The 14,023-nt window shown below is 46.9% G+C and overlaps 1 long non-coding RNA gene across 2 annotated transcripts in view; it reads left to right on the top strand.

The window, feature by feature from the left end:
* Positions 1-293: 293 nt before the first annotated feature.
* The window catches only part of LOC138762726 (uncharacterized), an 84,646-nt gene continuing 70,916 nt past the window's right edge, over positions 294-14,023 (top strand). For both annotated transcript variants that reach the window (XR_011357098.1, XR_011357097.1), the window contains exons 1-2: positions 294-338; positions 2,011-2,071. This is a non-coding gene — a long non-coding RNA (uncharacterized lncRNA). The remainder of the gene's footprint in view (positions 339-2,010; positions 2,072-14,023) is intronic.

Here is a 14,023-nt window from a genome sequence, read left to right on the forward strand (position 1 = left end):
CATTTACAATTTTTTTTCTGCTTTGGTAACTGGAGATATATTTATATTCTTCAATCAGACAAAGAGTTAGTAAGATCCTTGGGTTTCACTTAACCAGTTTATTATGAAGATCCATGTAGACACAGTAAAGTCAAGTTTATTGTGTGCTGCTATACTTCTGGGCCAACCATCATGTTCATGTAATCATGGTGGTCACTGAGTATTTTGTATGCAAATATGTAAATGAGTCAGGCATGTGTGACATTATGACATGTTTGGATATGTGGGAGTTGTTTGTCTTTAATAAAGTATACATTTGTACTGAAGCTCCTCATGTCTCCTAGAGATTATTGTAAGAGGTAATTATCAGGTGTACAAGATTAGCTCATAGATCACATGATGAGACTTCCACTGCAGACACATTATTACCTCCTCAGGAGGTCCAATGTAGAGTCTACGATCTACTCATTAACTCTCTTTTTAAATTTTTTTAGGGACTTGAACAACTGAGAGGGCTTCTGGCCATTGTTTGATTTGTTTTTCTTAGTACAGATTTCTCATAACTGCACATTTTTGGATTTTCAATTAAACCTATACCCCAATCTAAACAAAATCTGCAGGTGTATGTTGAACAAAGCAAGGGTATTGACTGGAAATTTGGCACTGAATTTCAAGTCATTGGGTCACCAGCAGCAGGCATGCAGTATGCCCTGGATGGAGGATGGAAAATGTTGAGAGGATAAGGTGACTAGCAGAAGAGGGCTTGATGTCCTAAATGGTTCCCTCTTTATGTATTCTTGGTATGCACTGAACACATTCTCAGAGCCTTTTCAAGGGGATATTTTCTCTTTGACTCCATCCACAGCTGCTTCATTTGCCATGATATATCAAGGGAAGCACCAATCAAGGCAAATGAAGCAACAATAGATGGAGCCAAAGAGTGAGTGCTTTGGGCTTTATTCACTTCTGCAACTTTCTTGAGCACAAATTGATTTCAGCTGCCTAACTAAAATTCCATACTGAAACATATACAAATGAGAAATGGAATGATCTTTAGCTTGATTAGGCCATTCAAACTTTCACAATGGAAGAAACTGTGTGCAGGATTTGTGAGGTAAGAAATTGCTTCTAGTGGCCAGAAACTTGTACTGGTGACACAAATCTTAAGGTGAAATGAAGGAAGAAACATTAAGGGAGGAGTTGTCATGATCTTAAATACTAACCCTAGGATTTGTCTGATGGTGTTACTCCTCTACCATCAAAATCCTCAACAACAAAATCAATTAAGTACTCTTCATTGATTTTTTTCCCTCTATTACAATCAATTTGTTTACATTTCATTTGCATGTATATGTTGAATACAGTTTTTTTGCACTACCAATAAGTGGTAATTCTGCCTTACCATCAGGAAAAAATAATCAGGGTTGTATGTGATGCTATGTACTTTGGCAATAAATCTGAAATCTATGATGTGAGTAGAATTTGGAATTCATAGTTACTTTCAAGCAGAAATGGATGAATAGAAAAGGAAATGTAGAACTTGGTGTGGAGGAAATGAAGAACAGAACTAATTAAAACTGAAGGTCTGATGATCCACTTCAATATTGTTTGGAATAATTTGGAGCCTCTTCCAGTTGTAAATGGAAATTTAATGCATGCTATCTTGTTTTCAGTGGTTGAGCTCCTTGCTTGCATTTGTAATTATGGGGTATACATTTTACACCCAAGGTACTCTGAGCATTCTATTGTCAATGTATGGTAATAGCTCACCAAGAGCTTCACAAATCCTTTCACGATTATACATTAACACCCTTGTCACCATAATGATTTATTTACTGAAAGTTTTCAATGACTGCACTGTCTTGCTTTTCAAAACTGATTTCTGATGATCAACAATGCACTTTTGGAGAGTACATGATATTTTATGAACAGCTGCAAAGCTATTAGGATTTATGGTCTCATTCAATTCTTAGGGTGTTTTGAGCAGATGTATACAATGTAGTTTAATGAACATGGTCTTTGTGTGTCCAGAATTTGAACTAAATGAGAAAAACAGAGGCCCCAAAAGTTGCAAACCATTGGCATAATTAAGGTAACTTGATAATATTATGATAATGAGACTGTAGCCTGAGTGATTTGTAATCATTGTATGAAGCCCCAAGGCTGAAATATATCCTTTAATGTTCCTTTTACTGACCATGGCCGTTGGAGTAGCCCCTTTATGGAGCCTTCTCCTGGCTAATGGTGTTGCCTCTACTGTTGAAACTGTTGAAATCTATATTATTAAAGAGTCGTAAAGTAACCATTGACTGTAAAAATAGGCTGCAAAAGTGAAATTAATCTTGAAGCTAATTTGTGTGATATTAAGATTCGCTCAAGTGACTGAAAGAGGCATGTCCTAGTTTGTGAGAATGAATCCAGGGTTATTTGTAAATGAGTAAAAGACCTTTTCAATGCAAAGTTATAGGTTGCTTTGAACTTGCACAGAAGTTGGAGACTAATTTGCGTGATCTCTGGTTGGAAGTGCCCCATGCAGCAGCACCTTTGCCTCAGTCATAAGCTGACAACTTGGAATATGCTTCTTGTAGGGATAGGAATGGATACTTCAAATGCTGGGTTTTAGATGTTTGAGAAAGGACAGGGAGGGAGACAAAAGAGGTAGGGGTGTGACACTATTGATCAGAAATAATGTCGCAGCTGCAGAAAAGGTGGACGTCATGGAGGGATTTTCTATGGAGGTTTGGAATAGATGGGAGTTAATAAATTTATTGGGTGTTTTTTAAAGGCCACCCAATAGGAGCAGGGATATTGAGGAGCAGGTAGGGAAACAGATCCTGGAAATGTATAATAATAATATACCTGTAATGGGAGATTTTATTTTCCCAAATATCTATTGGGCTCTCCCGAGAGCAAGGTGTGGAGTTTGTTAGCTGAGTTCAGGAAGGTTTCTTGACACAATATGTAGATAAGCCTACAAGAGGAGAGACTACTTGATTTGTTATTGGGAAACTAACCTGGTCAGGTATCAGTTCTCTCAGTGGGAGAACATTTTGGAGATAGAATTATGATCAGTATCTCCTTTACAAAAGCATTGGACAGAGATAGGAACAGACAAGTTAGAAAAGCATTTAATTGGAGTAATAGGAATCATGAGGTAATCAGGCAGGAAATTGGAAACTTAAATTGGGAGCAGATGTTCTCAGGGAGAAGTACGGAAGAAATGTGGCAAATGTTCAGGGGATATTTGTGTTGAGTTCTGGATAGGTATGTTCTAATGAGACAGGGAAGTTATGATAGGGTGCAGGAATCATGGTGTACAAAGGCTGTAATAAATCTAGTCAAAATGAAAAGATGAGCTTACAAAAGGTTCAGAGAGCTAGGTAATGTTGGAGATCTAGAAGATTATAAGGATCTTAAAAAAGAAATTAGGAGAGCCAGAAGGGGCCATGAGAAGGCCTTGTTGGGCAAGATTGAGGGAAAACCCTGAAGGCACTCTACAAGTATGTGAAGAGCAAGAGAATAAGACATGAAAGAATATAACCTATAATGTGTTGCAGATGGAAAAAGTGTACGGAACCAGAAGAAATAGTAGAGGTACTTAAGGAATACTTCAGTATTCACTATGGAAAAGGACTCAGTGATTGTACTGATAACTTGCAGCAGACTGAAAAGCTTGAGCAGGTAGATATTGAGAGGAGGATATGGTGGAGCTTTTGGAAAGCATCAAGTTGGATAAGTCACTGAAACTGGATGAGATGTACCCCAGGCTACACTGCGAGGTGAGGGAGGAGATTGCTAAGCCACTGGTGATGATCTTTCAATCATCAATGGGAACAGGAGAGGTTCTGGAGGGTTGTGGATGTTCTTTCTTTATTCAAGAAAGTGAGTAGAGATGGCCCAGGAAATTATAGACCAGCGAGCCTTACTTCAGTGATTGATAAGTTCATGGAGGAGGTTCTGAGGGGCAGGATTTCTGAACATTTGGAGAGGTATAATATGATTAGAAATAGTCAGCATAGCTTTGTCAAGGACAGGTCGTGTCCTACAAACTTGACTGAATTTTTTTTGAAGATGTGACTAAGCATGTTAATGAAGGAAGAGCAGTAGATGTAGTGTATATGGATTTCAGCAAGGCTTTGATAAGATTCCCCCATGCAAGGTTTATTGAGAAAGGGGGCATGGGATCCAGGGGACATTGCTTTGTGGATCTAAAACTGGCTTGCCCACAAAAGGCAAAGAATGGGTGTAGATGGGTCATATTCTGCATGGAGGTGGCTGACCAGTGGTGTGCCTTAGGGATCTGTTCTGGGACCCTTACTCTTTGTGATTTTCATAAATGACCTGGTTGAGAAAGTGAAGGATGGGTTAGTAAGTTTGCTGTGGACACAAAAGTTTGGAGTGTTGTAGATAGTGTGGAGGGCTGTCAGAGTACATTGATGGGATGCAAAACTGGGATGAAAACTGACAGATGGAGTTCAACCCAGATAAGTGTGAAGTGACTCATTTTGGTAGGCCAAATATGATAGCAGAATATAGTATTAACGGTAAGACTCTTGGCAATGTGGCGGATCCGAGGGATCTTGGGGTCAGAGTCGACAGGATGCTCAAAGCTGCTGTGCAGATTGATTCTGTGGTTAAGAAGGCAGATGTTTATTGACCTTCATTAATTATGTAATTAAATTTAGGAGCTGAGAGGTAATATTGCAGCTATAGAGAATCCTGGTCAGACCCTGTAGAGCTCGTCGAAAGAACCAAAGACTTGTTGATCCAAACCAAGGCTTTTATTAGCAAAAGACAGGAGCTCTTCACAGGTGGCCGACCAGTCCGGAATGATCCAACCTGGCTAGGTACACAACCCTTTAAGGCCCAGACAATAGGCGTGGCTTAGCTCTCAGCCAATCGCTGTAAGCACAGTCTAGATACAGTAACTATATACATTATGTACATTGGTGATAGATCTGTACTATCACATTCACCCCTTCTTGGAGAACTGACCCTGGAAAAAAAAACAAAAAAAAAACGAGGGAGAGAATGAAAGGAAGGGGTAAGTCAAGGACTGTAGTGGTCAGGGGGTCTGACCATCCGGCGTGACCGCCGTGGTGCCGGGATTGGGGTCGCTGGGATGGTGTCGCCAGCGGGCTCGTCGGGTGCGACTGCTCCATCGCTCAATTCCCCAGTCGTGTTGTCGGCAGGGTGGCCCGGGTCGTTGGGGTGCTGTTGGTCCTTCTGTTGCGGCACGGGGCCTGGCGAATAAAGAGTTGGGGAAGGTTGGGTTGGGGGGTTTGCTGGGTCTACCACGTCCTGAGCTAGGTCCTGCACCGAAACAGTGTCCTCCCGCCCGTCTGGGAACTCAACGTAGGCGTAATGTGAGTTCGCGTGGAGTAGAGTCACTTGGTCGACCAAGGGGTCATTCTTTGAGTGCCGGACGTGGCGTCGCAAAAGGACGGGGCCAGGGACGGTAAGCCATGCTGGTAGAGTGGTTCCTGATTCGGATTTCCTCGGGAAAAGGAACATCCTTTCGTGGGGGGTGGCATTTGTTGCAGTACATAGGAGGGAGCAGATGGAGTGTAAGGCACTAGTGAGAACCTCCTGCCAGTGAGAGGTGGGGAGACCTTTAGACCGGAGAGCCAGTGTAACCGCTCTCCATATGGTGGCATTCTCCCTCTCGACCTGGCCGTTACCGCGTGGGTTATAGCTCGTGGTCCTGCTTGAAGCGATACCACACTCCAGAAGGTACTGTTGCAGCTCCACGCTCATGAATGAGGACCCCCTGTCACTGTGGATGGAATTGGGGTATCCGAAAATGGCGAAAATACTGTGAAGGGCCTGTATCACTGAGGTGGCAGTGGTGTCTGGGCAGGGCACAGCGAACGGGAAGCGTGAGTACTCGTCGATGGCCGTAAGGATGTAGGTATTACAGTTGGTCGACGGTAGGGGCCCATTATCTGGACGGAAGAAGTGGGGCTTCCATTCAGAGCACACCGAACAGGCTCAAGTCATGGAGCGGATCTCCTCAACTGTGTAGAGTAGGTTGCGTGCCTTGACAAAGTGGGCAAACCTAGTGACCCCTGGATGACAGAGCGCCTCATGGAGTTTCTGTAGTCTGTCCATCTGTATGCTGGCGCACGTCCCCCTGGAGAGCGCGTCAGGCGGGTCGTTGAGCTTACCAGGCCGGTACAGGATGTCATAGTTAAAGGTGGAGAGTTCGATTCTCCATCTGGCGACTTTGTCGTTTTTTATCTTACCACGCTGGATGTTGCTGAACATGAAGGAAACCACGCGTTGATCAGTCAACAGTGTAAAGCGCCTCCCAGCGAGGTAATGTCTCCAATGATGCACCGCTTCAACTATGGCCTGGGCCTCCTTCTCGACCGAGGAGTGTCTACTCTCCGGACCCCGGAGGGTTCTGGAGAAGAAGGCTACAGGCCGACCAGCCTGGTTCAAGGTGGCTGCCAGGGCAAAGTCGGATGCATCACTCTCGACTTGAAATGGGACAGACTCATCGATTGCGTGCAGCGTTGCAGCAGCGATGTCGGATTTGATTCGATCGAAAGCCGCTGTGGCTTCGGTCGAGAGGGGAAAGGAGGTGGTCTTGATAAGAGGACGCGCCTTGTCGGCGTAGTGTGGAACCCATTGGGCGTAATACGAGAAAAGGCCCAGGCAGCGTTTGAGAGCTTTCTGGGTATGGGGGAGGGGTAAGTCCATTAGGGGACGCATGCGGTCAGGATCTGGCATGACTATCCCGTTCTCCACCACACAACCTAGAATAGCGAGTCGTGTGGTCCGGAAGACACACTTGTCCAAATTGTAAGTCAGGTTCAGCTGACAGGCAATTTAAAGAAATTTGTCTAGGTTGGCGTCGTGGTCCTGCGTGTCGTGGCCGCAGATGGTGATATTGTCCAGATACGGGAAGGTAGCGGTTAGCCCGTTCTGGTCCACCATCCTGTCCATTTCCCGCTGGAAGACCGCGACACCATTCGTGACCCCGAATGGTACCCTGAGAAATTGATATAGCCGCCCATTCGCTTCAAAGGCCGTGAATGGTCGGTCCTCGCTGCGGATCGGGAGCTGGTGGTAGGCCGATCGTAGGTCAATGGTGGAGAAAATGCGGTATTGGGCAGAGGGTACGCATCCAGGAGCGTGAAGCGGTTAATGGTCTGGCTATAGTCGACCACCATCCGTAGTTTTTCCCCGTTCTTGACAACCACCACCTGGGCTCTCCAGGGGCTTGAACTGGGTTTGATAATGCCCTCATCCAGCAAACTACGCACCTCACTCCTAATGAATTGCCTGTTTTCGTAACTATATTGCCGACTTTTGGTGGCCACAGGCTTCCAGCCAGGGGTGAGGTTTGCGAAGAGTGTGGCGGCGGCAGCAGCGGCGGTAGCATCGGCCCCGGGGTTGTCTGTGGCGGCGGCAGCAGCGGCGGTAGCGTCGGCCCCAGTGTTGTCTGTGGCAGCGGCAGCAGCGGCGGTAGTGTCGAGTGTTCCGCACGGGGGCGAGAGGCGGGCCAACACCATGGTTGCGAGTGTGGGCTGCCCCATCCGGGTTCGGCGTCTCTGTGACGTCAGGCGTTGCCGTGCAGGGGAGCCCTCGCTCTCATTGGACGAGAGCTCTGGGGAAGAAGAGTTTGAATGGGATAGTGGCGGTTGGGCTTCACACGAGGCACTGTGTTTGCTGGCGGCCATTTTAGACCTACAGACTGCAGCAAAGTGGCCCTTTTTAAGGCACTTCTGGCACCTGACTTTTCTTGCTGGGCACTGGGACCTGCTGTGTTTGTCCCTCCCGCAGAAATAACATTTTGGGTTCGCAGGGGGCAGGGTAGCAGCAGCCGACAGGCCGTCAGTGGTAGGGTAGAAGGGCACTCTACTCACATCAGAACGTGGGGTCCAGTCCCTAGAGAACTCGGTGGACTTTAAGGCTGCATCCTCCATTGTGATTGCAATCCGGGCCACGTCCTCTAGTTTTTCTACCCCTTGCTCAAGCAAGCGCAGCCTCACTTCGTTCGATCGGAGCCCGGCCACATAGTCATCCGGACGAGATCATTTGTGATCTCGGCAGCAGTTTTGTCCACACAGTTACAGTCCTTGCCCAATGTCTTTAATACTTGTAAATATGCCCTGCTGGACTCGCCGGGCTGTTGCTTCCTCAACGCAAGCACGAGCCGGGCATGATCTCTGTTCACCAGTTGATTATACAGTTCTTTCAGTACCTTTATGGCTGCAGTGTAAGTGGTCTCATCCTGGATGTTCTCGTAGACTCTCAAGGACACCATAGACAGCAATGGTGTTAGACGCTGGTTATCCTCTTCCACCTCAATGAGTCTGAGGAAGTTTTCAAAGTTCAGCAGCCAGAACTTAAAGGCTTTGAAGGCTGTAGCTGACTGTGGGTCGATATCAAGTTTTTCTGGGCGAGTTAAACGCTCCATCCCTTTCAAAAAAAATTCTTTTTGCTAATAAAATTGTAGAGCTCATTGAAAGAACCAAAGACTTGTTGATCCAAACCAAGGCTTTTATTAGAAAAAGACAGGAGCTCTTCACAGGTGGCCGACCAGTCCGGAATGATCCGACCTGGCTAGGGACACAACCCTTTAAGGCCCAGACAATAGGCGTGGCTTAGCTCTCAGCCAATCGCTGTAAGCACAGTCTAGATACAGTAACTATATACACTATGTGTATATAGATAGATCTGTACTATCACAGACCCCACTTGGAGTACTATGCTCCATTCAGGTCAACTCACTACCGGAAGGACGTGAAAGCCATAGAAGGGATACAGAGAAGATTTACAAGGATGTTGCCTGGATTAGGGAGCATGCCTTATGAAAAGAAGTTGAGTGAACTCTGCCTTTTCTCCTTGGAGTAACAGAGAATGGGCGACCTGATAGAGGTGTACAAGATGATGAGGGGCATTGATCATGTGGGTAATCTGAGGCTTTTTCCCCAGCGCTGAAAAGGTTGCCACCTGGTTTAAGGTGCTGGGGAGTAGGAACAGAGGAGATGTGAGGAGTAATTTTTTATACAGAGAATGGTGAGTGCATGGAATGGGCTGCTGGCAGTGGAGACTGTAGCTTTGAAGGCTGTAGGAGATAGCCATTGAAGGCTGAACTTACAATAGGGTCTCTTTTGGACAGGTACATGGAACTTAGAAAAGTAGAGACCTATGGGTAAGCCTCATAATTTCTAAGGTAGGGACATGTTTCAGTACAACTTTGTGGGCTACAGGGCCTGTACTGTACTGTAGGTTTTCTATTTTTCAATATATGATAAAGAAAATTGTTGCAATGACCTTTAGAACCACAAAAGAACCATAGAACGTTACAGCACAGAAAATAGGTCCTTTGGCTCTTTTAATCTGTGCTGAACTATTATTCTGCTTAGCTCCACTGACCTGCCCTCAGTCCATGGCCCTCCATACCTTTCTTATCCATGTACAATCCATTTTTTAAAATATTAAAATTGAGCCCATATTCACATTACCTGCAGCTCATTCCATATTCCCACCACTTCGTGTGAAGAAATTCCCCTTAATGTTCTCCCTAAACTTTTCCCCTTTCACCCTTAACTCTTGTCCTCTCATTTGTATCTTGCCTATCATCAGTAGAATAACCTTCATTGCAGTTAATCCATCTCTACCCCTCATAATTTTGTTTAGCTTTTTCAAATTACCCCTCATTCTTCTGCTCTTTGGGAATAAAGTCCTAACCTATTTTATCCCCCATCATTTAGTTCAAGTCTTGTTAATATCCTTGGAAATTCAGCATTGTTTCAATTTTATTGACATTCTTCCTGTATTTTGGTGTCTAAAACTGCACACAATACTCCAAATTTGGCCTCTCTAATGTTTGGTACCATTTTACCATAACATCTCAACTCCTATACTCAATACTTTGATTTATTAAGGCTAATATGCTAAAATTCTCTTTACAACTCTATTCACCTGTGAATCCACTTTCAGGGAATTGTGTATCTGTATTCCCAGACTCCTCTGTTCGATCACACTCCTCAGTGCCCTGCCATTTACCATGCATGTCCTTTCTTGGTTTGTTTTCACAAAATGCAACACCTCACGCTTGTCTGTATTAAATTCCATCTGCCATTATGCAGCCTATTTTTCCAGCTGGTCCAGATCCCTCTGCAAGTTTTGAAAGCCTTCCTCATTGTCCACTGCACTTTCAACCTTGCTGATCCAATTGAGCACATTATCATCTAGGTCAGTGGTTTTCAAACTTTTTTTCCTTCCACTAACATATCACCTTAAGTAATCCCTATGCCATAGGTGCTCAGTGATTATTAAGGGATTACTAAAGACAGTATATGAGGTGGGGGGGTGGGGGGGGGAGGGTAGAGAAACATTGCTCTAAACCCAATTGTTACTGAGATTTTTCTTGAGAAATATTGTCATTGGCCCATTTCCTTTGGAGTTATGAAACCGTGCACATAACGAGTCAATTAGGTATGATTAAAACGGTGATTTTCCAACTTTATCTTTCCACTCACATACGACCTTAAGCAATCCCTTACTATGGCATAGGGATTGAGGTGGTATGTGAGTGGAAAGAAAAAGTTGGAAAACCACTGATCTAGATAATTGATATAGCTCACAAACACCAATGGTCAGAGCACTGATCTTTGAGGCATACTGCTAGTCACATGTCTCCAGTAAGGGCACAATCATCCACTACCACTCTCTAGCTTCTCCCATTAAACCTGTGATGCCCTGTAGTGATAGTAAGTAGACACAAGATTCGGAAGACTGAACAACAGACTTTATTTTACTTAGTCTCTGCTATAGTTAGCTGCAACTTCATGTGACTGACCGAGGGGGCAGATGTGGCTTATATCCCAGTGGATGATTGGCAGCTGACTAGGTGTGGTCTGTCCTCTGGTGATCTTCCTGCAGATACACAGGTAGGCTAGTGGTATATCTCCACATTCACCTCTTCCTTAAAATTGTTCTGGCTGGGGTGGGGGGAGGGAGAGAAGTTGCATCCAATGTTCTGCAAGCCCCAAACATTTGTACATTATTTACAAATTTAGACAGTCTAGTGGCCGCCGGAGTCTCTGTGACTGTCGCAGTGTGGCTCCTGGTCAAGGATAGGCAGGGGTTAGTCAGGGGGAGGGCAGGGGTGGGGGCCAGAGCAGCTGGCATGGTGCAGCAGGGTGGCCGAAGCTGGAGCATGTGTGAGGTGTTGGGTAGGGGAAGTTGGGGTTGTCCCCCACAGTTTGAGTGTGTCCAGGGTGGGGAAGGCATGGCAGGCTGACGTGGTCCTGGTTGCCCCACAGCTGTCTAGGCCAGGGGAGGTGTGTTGTGCTGGCATGGTCCTGGCGTGATGAAGGCTGCAGTGGGTGCTCCTGCTGGTGCCAGGTCGCTGGTTGAGATTGTGTCCTCCCTGCTGCTGGGGGACCTAATGTAGGCGTAATTGTGTTTGGCGTATAGGAGGAACACATGCTCGATCAGGGGGTTGGGCTTATGGGCCCGCACGTTTCTACAAAGGAGCACCGGTCCCGGAGATGCGAGCCATGCTGGGAGTGATATTCCAGTCGCTGATTTCCTGGCGAACGAAGAGATGTTTGTGAGGAGGTCTCATTGGTAGCTATGCACAGGAATGACCTGATGGCATGGAGCACCTCGGGGCGGGCATCCTGCCAGTACTCTGCAGACCAGCCCTTGGACTTAAGGACCAGGAGGACTGCCTTCCAGATTACCCAGTTTTTGTGCTCTACCTGCCCATTACCTCTTGGGTTTTAACTAGACGTGCGACTAGTTGCGATGCCCCTTGCAGTCAGGTACTGGCGCAGATCGTTGCTCGTGAAGCTGGATCCCCGGTTGCTGTGGATGAACGCAGGGTAACCGGAGGTGTTGAGGTGTCTGGGCACTGGGATGGCGAAGGGAAAACAGGAGTACTCGTCTCTGACCATGAGGAAATAAAGGTGCCGATTCGTGGAAGGCAGGGGGCCCTTGAAGTCTATGCTGAGGCATTTGAAGGGCCTGATGGCCTTTGATATGGGCATGGGGCGCGCGGAAGAAGTGGGGCTTGCATTCCACGCAGACCTAGATGGTCCTGATGTCCTGGACAGTGTATGTGAGGTGTCAGAACTTGATGAAATGATAAAGGCGAGTGATGCCTGAGTGGCAGAGGGACTCGTGCAGGGCTTCCAGCTGGTCATCGTGGAGTAGCATGCAGGTCCGGGAGAGGGTGTCGATTAAAAATTCCTCGGTCAGTACTGGATTTCATAGCTGATTGTTGCTAACTTGACTCTCCAGTGCAAGATATTATCGTTCTTGATCTTGCCTTTGTGGGTGGTGCTATACATGAATGCCACTGCACGCTGGTCGGTGAGGAGGGTGAATCTCCTGCCAGCCAGGTAGTGGTGCCAGTGGCGGACTGTTTCATGATCGCCTGGGCCTCCTTTACAATGGCGGAGTGCCCTAGCTCTGAACCGTAGATGGTCCTGGAGTAGATGATGACCGGGCACCCCTTCTGGTTAAGGGTAGTGGTGATTGCCACATCGGAGGCATCGCTCTCTATCTGGAAGCGGGACCCCTCATCCACGGCATGCATTGTGGTGTCCGCGATGTCCTGCCTGATGTGTGTGAAGCCTGCCTGCACCTCAGGTGGGAGGGGAAAGGTGGTGGCCTGGGCCAGTGGGCAGACCTTGCCCGGAAAACGGGGAACCCACTGAGTAGCAAGAGAAAAAGCCAAGGCACCTGCGGAGGGCCGTGAGCATGTGGGGGAGGGGTAGCTCCATTAATGGGTGCATCTGTTCTGATCTGGACTGATGACACCACATGCCACGATGTACCCCAAGATAGTGAGGCAGGTGGTGCTGAACACTCACTCCTCTATTGTACTTGAGGTTCAGCTCCTCGGCCGTCCGGAGAAATCTCTCCAGGTTGGCATCATGGTCCTGCTAGTCAAGGCCACAGATTGTGACATTATCCAGGTGCAGAAAGGTTGCCTTTAATTTGAGCAGAATTGGTTCCTGACTGGGCAGTTTCATCGCAACTGCCAATCCGAACCACATTGAGACTCACAGTAATTACAAGGGTGTGGAGCACCCACTGCAGCAATGCTCTCTTTCACCAGCAGGTTTTGGGCCACAGCTGTGGTTTGCACTGTCCATTAGGAGACCTGGGGGAGTCTGGAGTCTGGTTTCTACGTGTAGGACTGCTGCCTCCAGGGTTCGGATAACTTCTGCAGTTTTGGCCAGGGAGTAAATATTGTCCTCCAGTAGCTTCTGCTTGATGGATCTCGAGCGCAGACCTCAGACGCAAGTGTCCCTGATCAGCTTTTCAGCTTCCTTGGTCACCCCAGATTTGGCTATGCACAGTCGGGCCAACTCATGCAGGGCTCCCAGATAGGACTCTGCTGTCTCTCAGGGCTGCTGGGCACAAATACTTAGGAGCTACCTGGCGAAGACCATGTTCGTTGGGGATTTATACCTGGTTTCCAGGGTGTTCGTCGCCTCCGGGTACTCAGTGCAGTTTTTGAGGGCCTGGAAGGCTTGGGTACCCAGCTACAAACGGAGCAGGACGAACTTTTTCCTGTCAGAGTCTAGGATGTCGGCATGTGCCTCGATATTGCTTTGACTGTGTGACTCCAGATTTCGAAGCATGCTTGTGCTTCCGGGTGACGTGGGTCAACTTCGAGGCTCCAGGCGTTTAGGAGCTTCTCCATAGCAGCTTAAATTTTATGTAGAATAAAATTGTGTAATGCACTGCAGTGACAGTAAGCATGCACAAGATTCGGAAGACTGAATAACTGGCTTTATTCTTTTTAATGTCTCTGTAGCTCCTTGTGACTGACCTCAAGGGGCCAGATGTGGCTTGTATCCCAGCGGATGATTGGCAGCTGACCAGATGGGGCTTGGCCCATTCAGGTCAGCTGATTGACAGCCAGCCAGGTGTGGTCTGTCCTCCAGAACTCGGAGGATTAGGTCTGGAGCCGCAGGCTGTCTGAGTGCAGTTTGCTCTTCTCAGGGGGTCATGTGGTTTTGAAAGCAGAGGGTCAAACAAGCTATGTGTGTGTGTGTGTGTGTGT

The sequence above is a fragment of the Narcine bancroftii genome, chromosome 5 (assembly GCF_036971445.1).
Source record: "Narcine bancroftii isolate sNarBan1 chromosome 5, sNarBan1.hap1, whole genome shotgun sequence".
In the NCBI taxonomy this organism is placed as follows: Eukaryota; Metazoa; Chordata; class Chondrichthyes; order Torpediniformes; family Narcinidae; genus Narcine; species Narcine bancroftii.